The sequence below is a fragment of the Coffea eugenioides genome, chromosome 1 (genome assembly GCF_003713205.1).
Source record: "Coffea eugenioides isolate CCC68of chromosome 1, Ceug_1.0, whole genome shotgun sequence".
In the NCBI taxonomy this organism is placed as follows: Eukaryota; Viridiplantae; Streptophyta; class Magnoliopsida; order Gentianales; family Rubiaceae; genus Coffea; species Coffea eugenioides.
This window is the reverse complement of record NC_040035.1, coordinates 42,760,384-42,770,095: the sequence shown is the minus strand read 5'-3', so window position 1 is coordinate 42,770,095 and position 9,712 is coordinate 42,760,384. Positions and strand designations below refer to the sequence as shown.

At 34.9% G+C, this 9,712-nt stretch overlaps 1 long non-coding RNA gene across 2 annotated transcripts; it reads right to left on the bottom strand.

Moving 5' to 3' along the window:
• Positions 1 to 3,276: 3,276 nt before the first annotated feature.
• Positions 3,277 to 9,343, bottom strand: LOC113782700. 2 transcript variants are annotated; one of them, XR_003469846.1, is made up of 5 exons: positions 8,588 to 9,343; positions 6,427 to 6,572; positions 5,869 to 6,159; positions 5,564 to 5,786; positions 3,277 to 4,007 (listed from the first exon to the last, which is right to left on the bottom strand). It is a non-coding gene; the product is annotated as an uncharacterized LOC113782700 (long non-coding RNA). The 2 variants fall into 2 exon arrangements; XR_003469851.1 differs by lacking the exons at positions 5,564 to 5,786; positions 5,869 to 6,159; positions 6,427 to 6,572; positions 8,588 to 9,343 and adding an exon at positions 4,541 to 4,624.
• Positions 9,344 to 9,712: the final 369 nt, after the last annotated feature.

The window sequence follows — 9,712 nt, the reverse complement described above, 5'->3', positions numbered from 1 at the left end:
AAAAAAAAAAAAAAAAAACCAACGTCCTTTTCTTTTCCTTGCCTCTGGAATTATTGCTAGCTATTTGTGGTGTAGTTCGTGTTGATAGAAAAGAATTTTTTTTTGATATTTTATAATCCAACATCCTTTTCTACCACAATTTTTTTTTTTGATATTTTAAAATCCAAGGTCCTTTTCTACCACCAAAAAAATAAAATAAAATCCGATGTCCTTTTCTTTTCCTTGCCTTTGGAATCATTGCTAGTTATTTGTGGTGTGGTTTGCATCGATAACAATAGGGAAAAAAATTGCTTTTTCATGGTACAATGACTAGTACATCAGCTCTCATGTGTTGATTTTCTTTGTTCCTTCTTAATCTCAAATTCACCCCGGAAGGAAGATAAATCATATTAAGCATTTTCAAGGCAAGTTTTTTTCCAAGCAGCAACGCAACCAAAACTGGTTAACAGAATTCATAATCGTATAGATGATAGATAGATCAAAAGAAAAATAAAAACAGCATTCATGCATATGGTTGACTTTAGATATCTATGTACTATAGTAGTTTTTTCATTATCAGAACTAAAATGGTAATTTTTTAAGCTTTGGATCATTGATATTGTTCAACGTATTTTCCAAAAAATAGAATGGTCATTCATGATGATTAATGTATCTCCAAAAAATATTATGGTCAATGTATTTAGGGAATTCATGATGATTAAATAGTGATTAACAATGCTGAGTGATGCATTCGGCCAAATGTTTGAATTTTGTTGATTCCAATAAAACTTTTCATATGATCACATTGGAAATCCAACTTAGTCCAAAAGAAGAAGACATTTTCGTAACAAAAGAAGAAGACATTTTATGTCGGTGCCTTTTCGATAAGTAGTGAAAAACTATTGATGCCACAGACGGAACTAAACACAACATATAAGATATATGACGAAGTGATAAAGCTAGAAAACATCCGTACTTTAGAATTTTGAGGAAAATGCCTACAGAAAGTTGTATTTGTTTGTACCCTTTAATAGTTGGAAAAAGAATAGTAGATTTGGAACGTTAGGATCTGACAGGGCGAAAGTATAGAACTCACTGAGCAAGAACAAAAATTTTAGTATTTTAAGAAAGGGTTTGTCTAACTATTAGGATGTAATTTAGGTGTTAAATTTTATATCTTTAAAAACTAAAGTCATTTAGAAAAGGTGTAGAAGTATAAGAGAGGGTACTAATTGTTATTACGTATATTTGCACGGTAAATTAAAGTGTATGTTAGATATATTAACGAACCTTTACCGAACATCCTTGTTAAAAACAAAAAAAAAAAAAACCTTTTAAGTTAAGTGTGAAAATACAAGGAAACGTATTAATTATATGTGTATATGATAAGTATACGTTAGATGTATTAATGAGTCTTCATCGGACCATCTCCATTGAGCAAAAAAACCCTTTAAGAATAAATGCATGTATCACATTATACATGCATTTATTACATGGGCATGGCGGATGCCACCGACACAAAGTAACAGACTCCGTCCTACCCAAGAAGAGTAGCATGCTTGGTAACGACAGCTCATTTTTTTTTAATAAAAGATTGTATGTTTAAATCAAGCAGTTAATGTGAAAATTGTGTTGATAGATAATTTATAAAAATTTATATAAATAACCTATAATTGTAGAAGTATATAAGCAGTTTATAGCCCCCACGTGAATGGGCTGGTGGTTGGCGCCTCTTCCTCGGGTCCTCATGTCGTCCCCGGGGTCGAATCTCCGCAGCAACATCAGTTTCTCCGTGCATCTAACGTGCTAGGTCTGGTTGGGGCGCTGGGCCGGACCGAAGTGGAATTAGTCGGGCCGCCTTTAAGGACTTGACCCGGACACCCACTCCGTCAGAAAAAAAAAAAAATATAAGCAGTTTATAATTTAAGAGATATATTACTGACTCCACTCGAGGTGATCTCGGATTCAAATCCGATTAAACATTTTCTCTAGTAAAAAAAAATACTCGCACACAATCTATGAGAAAAATTACAGTACTGCTGTGCCCACACCACGCTATTCCTCGGCACGTCTCCAGCACTTGGTGACAGTTAATTTCTGTCAAATCACGTTGTATTCAAATTCTAGAACATCTCATTTTCATCTGTCCTTTTTGTGGGGGATATTATTTGACGGGTATTCTTCTTTAATCTTCCACCGGCAAAACTTGCAAATGGCGACAAAACCATTGCTCACCATTATATATTTGGTGTCGCAGGTGGCAAAACAGTATGGGTTTACGCGTAATCCTAGTTGTCGAATGGTCAGCAAAAGAGATCACCGGTTTGGCTATAATTTAGCATTCCCTGGACCATCAAGAAAAGGACCATTTTTCCCCCACCCAGTGGGAGGATCTTATTTGTCCTCCTTTTGAGAAACTAGAAATTTTCTGGCTGCATATAATAATATTCCATGAAAATTATCGAAGAATTTGTTGGCAATCTCAGTTTTTATGCATAGGGGCAATCACATGTAAATTCTTAGGGTGCGTTTGGTTTTACAGAATTGGAATTGAAATTCTATAGAATTAGAATACTATGAATTGGAATTCCAAAACATTGTAATTCTTTTGTTTGAGAAATGCATAGAATTGATACAGAATTCATTTCGAATCCCAAATTCTTTGTTTGGACGGGAGAAGAATTCATTAAGAATTAGAATTGTTTTCATCTAACATTTGCTTACATAAAATTTTTCTTTTTTCTTTTTCCTCTGTAATAAATTTTTAACATTTAGCTAATTGTTACTAAAACTTCAAGGAAAAAACCAATTAGTGCCTTTAATAATTTATTTTTTCTTGCATTTAACTAATTGTTACTAAAGTTTTAAAGAAAAAGCTAATTAGTTCCTTTTCTAAAAAAAAATTCTTAATTAAATTATATTAAATAAAAACTAATTACATATTCTAGCTTAAAAAGTACATATTTATCAAGTTAAAACCTTGATATTTTTTTCTAAGTTAGGAACTTTAAATTTTAGAAAATTAAAAACCTACTCTATATTAAAGTATCAACTAACTGTCTCACCTGATCTTATGAAATTAAAATTGACAGTGCGATTATTAAAGTTATGAGCAAGAACATAGAGAAACATTGCAACTGCTTCTTCAACTGTAATATTTATAATATCCCTCAACCCACAATGCTCACTTAAATTTGTACATAAAACAGTAAAACAATGTTTATTGAGTCGAAGTTGCTCTACATAAACTCTGTTGTTTCCATAATAAAGACGCCTTAGATATATTTCACGTGCTACTTTAAAGTCAAAATAAGGCTCCTTTACTATATGCAAGGAAAAAACATTATCCAAAGAAATACAGAACAGGTAACAACAGAAGCTTCGTTGCCTGCATTATCTCCTATGTAAAGTATTTGACAAGTAACACTACAACATAAGAAAGAGTCACAAGTTTCTCTCAGGCTAAGGTAGAAGTTGTCACCACACTTGAACATGAAGGAAACGAGGTCAGGTAATATACATAAGGCCACACCAAAAAGAGATTTAACACTTATTCACAAAGTTTGTAGCATTTTTTCTAAAAACCACAGCAGTTGACCACCATTTCCAACATCACTTCTTCAGAAGATTGCGTGAGAAGATCTTCCTGCAGTAGGGACTGGTGCGCAGAATTTCGCTGTAAGGACAGATTGCCTCAACTAATAAAGTACGGAGAGGCCCCTGATGCAGAACAACAAAAGGTGCATAATTCTGGATTCAGCTCATTGACAAATGAATGAAGAATTAATGTGGTTAACGTCAGCTAAAACTGAGAAATTCAATACAAGAAGCAACTTCTCCAGCATCAAAGAGATCTAATCATGAAATTTGTAAGTCTCCAATGTTTCTTCATACATTGATCCACCTTTTGGCAAGAGCTCAAAGGCAAGTCTCCCATTTCATTTTCTAACAAGTCTCCTTTACATTCCCACTTTTTTCTTTTTTGCCTTTTGCTCGTCTCCTTCTTTATCCATGTCAATATCCAAATTCTGCAATTCAAAATCACAACAACAATAAGAAAAGATAAGCCAAAAGACCAAATCATGCCAAACTAGCTATTAATTCAAAAGACCAAATTAGCTATTGGAAAAATCTCAAACAAAAACCTGGTTGCTACTGTATCAAAAACAAAAAAGATTTTGCTTGGTTACGTTAAATCTAGAAGAACAGGGCAACAGAGTGCTACCTTTTTTTCTATCCTCGTCCAAATGTTGAATTAGAAGCAAAAAAACAGTAGCAAATTTATAACATTAATGGCAAACATTATCAGAGGAACAACCAAAAAAAATCAATCTTTGATTGGCAAAAATTTAAAAATGAATATAACATCATAAACCCTAAATTTGTCGAGAATTGAGAATTGAAGGAGCGGAAGGAGAGTGAGGACGAGAGGACGCGACGGTGGTGGTGGTGACGGCAATGGAAGCGGCGGCAAAGGTAAAAGCAGGAGGCACAATTCAAGATTAATAGGAAACGAAAGAAAGGAGACCAAAATATAACTCAATTTGTAAATTTCACCCACTCGATGTTGCGGCAGAGGGAGGAAAAGAGGGAGGAAAGTCTTGTAGGGGTTACGGCAGAGGTGCTGGGACAAGGAGAAGGCGCAGCGGCGGCGGCGGCGGCGGCGGCGACAGAGAACGCTGGAGCAGATGGCGATTTGCTAATGCAGACAGAGGAAGAAGCTAGCTTTGTTTCCTTAATCTAGCTTTATAGTTGACCCGTTTTTTAGTTTTGACCCATTTAAAGTCCGCGTGTTGACCCAACGAGAATCTGGCCGTGGAATTGGAATTGGAATTCTTTGGTCCAGCCAAAGAATTGGAACCGTGGAATTCGATCGATTTGGAATTGCGATTCGATTCTAATTCTATACGAAAGGTAGGATCCAAACACGAGAATTAGAATTGGGGACCCAATTCCAATTCTAAACCCCAATTCCTTGGGTAACCAAACATACCCTTATGGTAAATAAAAAGTTAATTTCTCATGTGGAAACACCACTATAAATCTTCATTAGATGAAACAATCATTCATCTGAACTGAGGAGGACATTTGATGCCTAATTTATTGTGTTCCAAATATAATTGACAGCATCCAAGTTATGAGTAATAATAGTTCATGCATAAATGTGTATAATGTCATAAGTTACTTTCTAGACAAATGAATACTAATTTAAAGCTTTTCATACTAAATTATAGAATCAACTTGATGAGCAATGCCCTATGAGGTGTAAGAATTAGAGTCTATTGCTCTATCAAAATATATTGGAGCAATCTATTCTAACCAGCATCATAAGCTTGTTTTATCAAAAGATATTGAAACAATGAATGCTATTATGATTGTAAAGCTGCTCATAATAAGCTGTAATTTGAAGTTCCTAAGCAAGGTTCTATGAGATGTAAGTATTAGAATGCATTGTTCTATCAAAAAGATATTGGAGCAATGGATTATAATACTGCTTTTGAGGCATAATAGGACTGCACCCTTGAGGACTCACTTGTTTTATTGCAAGAACAAAAGGTTATAGTCGCAATTGACAGGAGTCTACCTGCATTCTTCTTGCTGTTTAAGCTTCTTGGCTGGGCTTACAATGATCTTCTCAGCTGATGGGGGTTTTGGAGGAAGACATGACAACAGTGTCTTCAATTGTTTGGTGGCTTTCTGCTGTAAACCGCGCGCCCTGCTTATAGTATTGGGCAGATCTAGAAGCCAATCCATCTAAACCTTGGCACCATGATTCATTGCTGGATCCTGGTAAGGGAGACAAAACCCTGTCCAGAAAAGTGAGAGATTTAAAAACGTGTGACAGAAACACCATAATTTCAATATCTAAAACTATCAGATCAATCACACCTTGTCATCTTTGATACTAGGTATAATATTCTCATCACGTGATCAATCCACAAATTTCTTGCCATCAGTGGTTGATTGATAAAGTGTCTCCTCAAAGAGAATGACACCAGAGATATAATCACTGAGGCCAGGAGTGGTCAATAAAAGTTGTTTGTAAGCCTGCCTGTTGACTTCTGTATTATCAAGTCCAATAGATGCCAACCTCTTTACACAAGTTGCATTTGATTAATCAATGGTAAGGATACCCGGTCTTGGAGATGCAATAGATTGCTGCTCTGGAAAAGGGAAAAACTGAAAAAAAGGAAAGCAAATCAGAAAAGGGTGCTAGCTTAGCTGCATAATACATACATAGCATTCTTAGTTACTCAATCAAGTATGCAGTTGGGAGTCATTGTCCACAAAGAGGAAACACACTGTTCTCAAGTACCAGTTTAGAGTCATTTTGAATGAAGGGACAACCAGATAAGCAGAAGAACAGTAAAATAGGAAACAGAAGGAGCAAAGCCTTCTAATAAAGGCAAGCATCTTTCTAGTAGAACAAGTAGAAAGATTCATCACCAGGTTTAGTGTTTGCATGAGAAGTTCATCTTTCATGGTATTAAGATTAATCGATGTAACTTCCACCACCAGCAACTCCATTTTCTTTATCAAAAAAGTACCCATCAGATCAAATCCCCCAAAATCAAACTTCCAATGATGCTTTCCTACAAACATGTAATGGTTCAGAAGAATTCAAGAGTATAAATAGAAGTAATCAAACGGCAAACCAATTTTTCAGGGAAAAAATTCCTGACTCTTAGGGTAAAAAGATGCACCTAATCTATCAATAACACTGTGGAATTTATGTGGGCAAGTACAAAAGCAGGTAAGATTGTTTTGTATGGATGAGAAATTGAAACAAATTTTCCTCGATTTTTAGGCAAAAAGAGGGGACTTGTCCTCCCTTTCTCGTTCAATTTTTTATTTCTTCTATTTTGCAAGAGAGAGAAAAGGGACACAAAAGAACTAATCGCCATTTATTTGTGATCTGAATACAATTTACCATTTATGAGGTCTTTTGAATAACTTGAATGATCACCGTTTTCACTGTATGAATATCCAATCTATAGACTCAACTTTATATGTCAGTCTTCCAAAAAAAACCTTTATTTTTTTGAATAAATAATATTTCATCATTCACAGTTTCATTAGCAAAAGTTATCTAACAAATGAGTAGAGGTGGCAAAATGGGCGGGATGGACGGGATTTGCTTGGGTTTGAGATGGAACCGAGTCATATGGGTTTGGGCCCAACCTTACCCATATGTGTTTTGGGACTAATTTGGGCGGGATCATTTTGGGATGGGTTTAGATTGATCCCGCCCAATACCCAAATCCATTTTCTACATATTTTTTTTCCTTTAATTCATTTTTTATTTTTATATAATTTTAATATTTTTGATTTATTAAATTTCTTTTAGTTTTATTAAATAAACATGCAAGTGCTTTATACTCAAGATTCCCACCAAAAATTGGATTAACAAATAAAGGAAAAGATAGATATACAGCCATATTCCAACATATATCAAGATGGCCAAGGTCCTTAGGATGTTGAATATTTATCCTTATCATTGTCCAAGGATGACAGGTCTAAACTAACTGAAATGCTGGAAATTCTTGTGGATAATGACTAGAAAGACTACTAGATTATATTCGCTGGTATGACTATAAAAATTGTTAAAGATAATTTTTGAATCTAAGATTCCGTTTGGATTGACTTTTTTTTCAAAAAATAAGTTTTTCAAATACAATGTTACAGTATATATACAATAACTCAAGAAACATCCCATCCATATTAATATATCAAATATTTCAAAAAAATTTTATAGTAAAAATTTTTCATATACACTGCTACAATAAAATATTTCAAAAACACCTACCAAAAACAGCTAATCCAAACGGAGCCCTTGCCATTTGAGCCCAATGGGTACCCAAGTATTTCCCATCCTTTCCCATTCATTAATGGGTATAGTTGGGATGTGTCCCAACTTAAACCCAATACCAAATTATAATACCCATCCCGCCCAAAGTTCCTTTGGGCATGGGTAGCCCATTGGGACTTGGGACAAATTGCCAGCTCTACAAATGAGACACATCAGTTCTTTATCTCTTTTGTTCATAGTTCTTTAATCCATATATCTATTAGAATTACTATCCTTCTGCTTTTGAGAAATCATATGCCAACAATCACTTGACTTACAACTCCACTTCTCCAAAATAATGGTAAAGTCAAAAGAAACAGGATTCTCAAGCTTTTATTTGGAAAAATAAATATCCCTAAAGGCTCAGCTAGTAAAGGAAAATAAGATTTTTTTAAAAAATATACTTAATTAATATTTCGATGCCTTAAAATACCACATAAAACCAGTAAAGTGCATCTATATCTTCTTAAGAAGTATAAGCAAAAACTTATCATGAGAGTAAATAGCCAAACATGTAGGCACATAAAACTAATATTTAAATACTTAAAAAATCAGCCCATATAATATTAACAAAAAGTTCAGCAAATTAATGATACAAATCCAAGGAAAACTAACCTAGATCGAACAAAAATTTTACTACAAATCCTTTTCTATTTTCGGACCAAAGCTGAAAATTACGAAAAAAAAACTGATTATACAATATCTATGTTTGTGGTGTAAAAAAATAAAGAAAAAAAGAATGGCAAGAAATGTATTTACCAGGTAGCAAGGGAACAAAATGCACCAAACCACTTTGATTTAAGCTCATTTTTTGAACAGTTTCCTCCACCTAGTGGACGGAACGAATGTGGCAGCTGCAAATTTTGTGGGAAGGAACGAGAGAATGTGGCAGAGGATGGATTCAGGCAAGTTGCTGGTTCTATCTTCATCAGAGCTTCCTCTGGTAACTTTAGAATTTCTGGGCTTCGAGTTCATAGAGGCTTTTTCTCAAATAGGTTGTGATCGATGCTGTGGAGGCGCCCTTTGACATAACAATCCTAGATTAGGTTGGGTGAGTCTTCAAGGGTTTCTCTGTCATGCCAATAAAACACCAGGCTAACGGGAAAGTTGGGTTCAGTAGGGCCTGTCTGGCTCTAGGAAACCAGTGACGAAAAGGAAAAGAATTCTTTAGTAAAGAGTTTTTTTTTTTTTTTGTATTTGGTTAGTGATGATTCTGATTAGGAAACAAAACAAGGGAACTGCTAAGGAATCTCCTACCATGTTTCGCCTAAAATGAGAAGGAATCAGATTCCATCCAAAAACGTGTCAATGGGGCTGGAGCTGCCGCCACTCGCTGGAATCAGCCACCACCACCGTGAGTTGGAAAATCACTGTAAAAATTCCTTAACCCTTTTGCTGCTGTTACTCTGTTATTTTCTAAAAATGAAATGTCACGTGTCTTCTTGCCTTTTAATTTCTCTATGTGATATTTGTTGAATTTTCAATGTTCTGTGATTGTGTTTGAATTAGTTTAGCTTTCTGCAAAATTTCGGGCTGACTACTATATTATTTCTTACAAAATCTTCAATCTTTCTTGTGCCTACAATCTGTTTGATAAAAGGCCCAAATGAAAATTTGATTCAACATTCTTGTAGCCTATGCGCGTGAGGGGAGCACTTCCGGCCAGTAAGTAAAACAAAACGGATTTTGAAATAAGACATACATATCCTATATCCTATAAAGCCGCAAGCACCCTTTTCTTCCTCCGCTTTTTAGTACTGATTCTACTTCCTTCTAAATACGCAGCCATCAAATCGAAGTCGAGAGAGTAAAATTTTGAGATCGTTGGCAAAGATCTGAAGGTTGAGAAATAAGGGTTCGTATGGGCTTAGTGAATCAGATGAC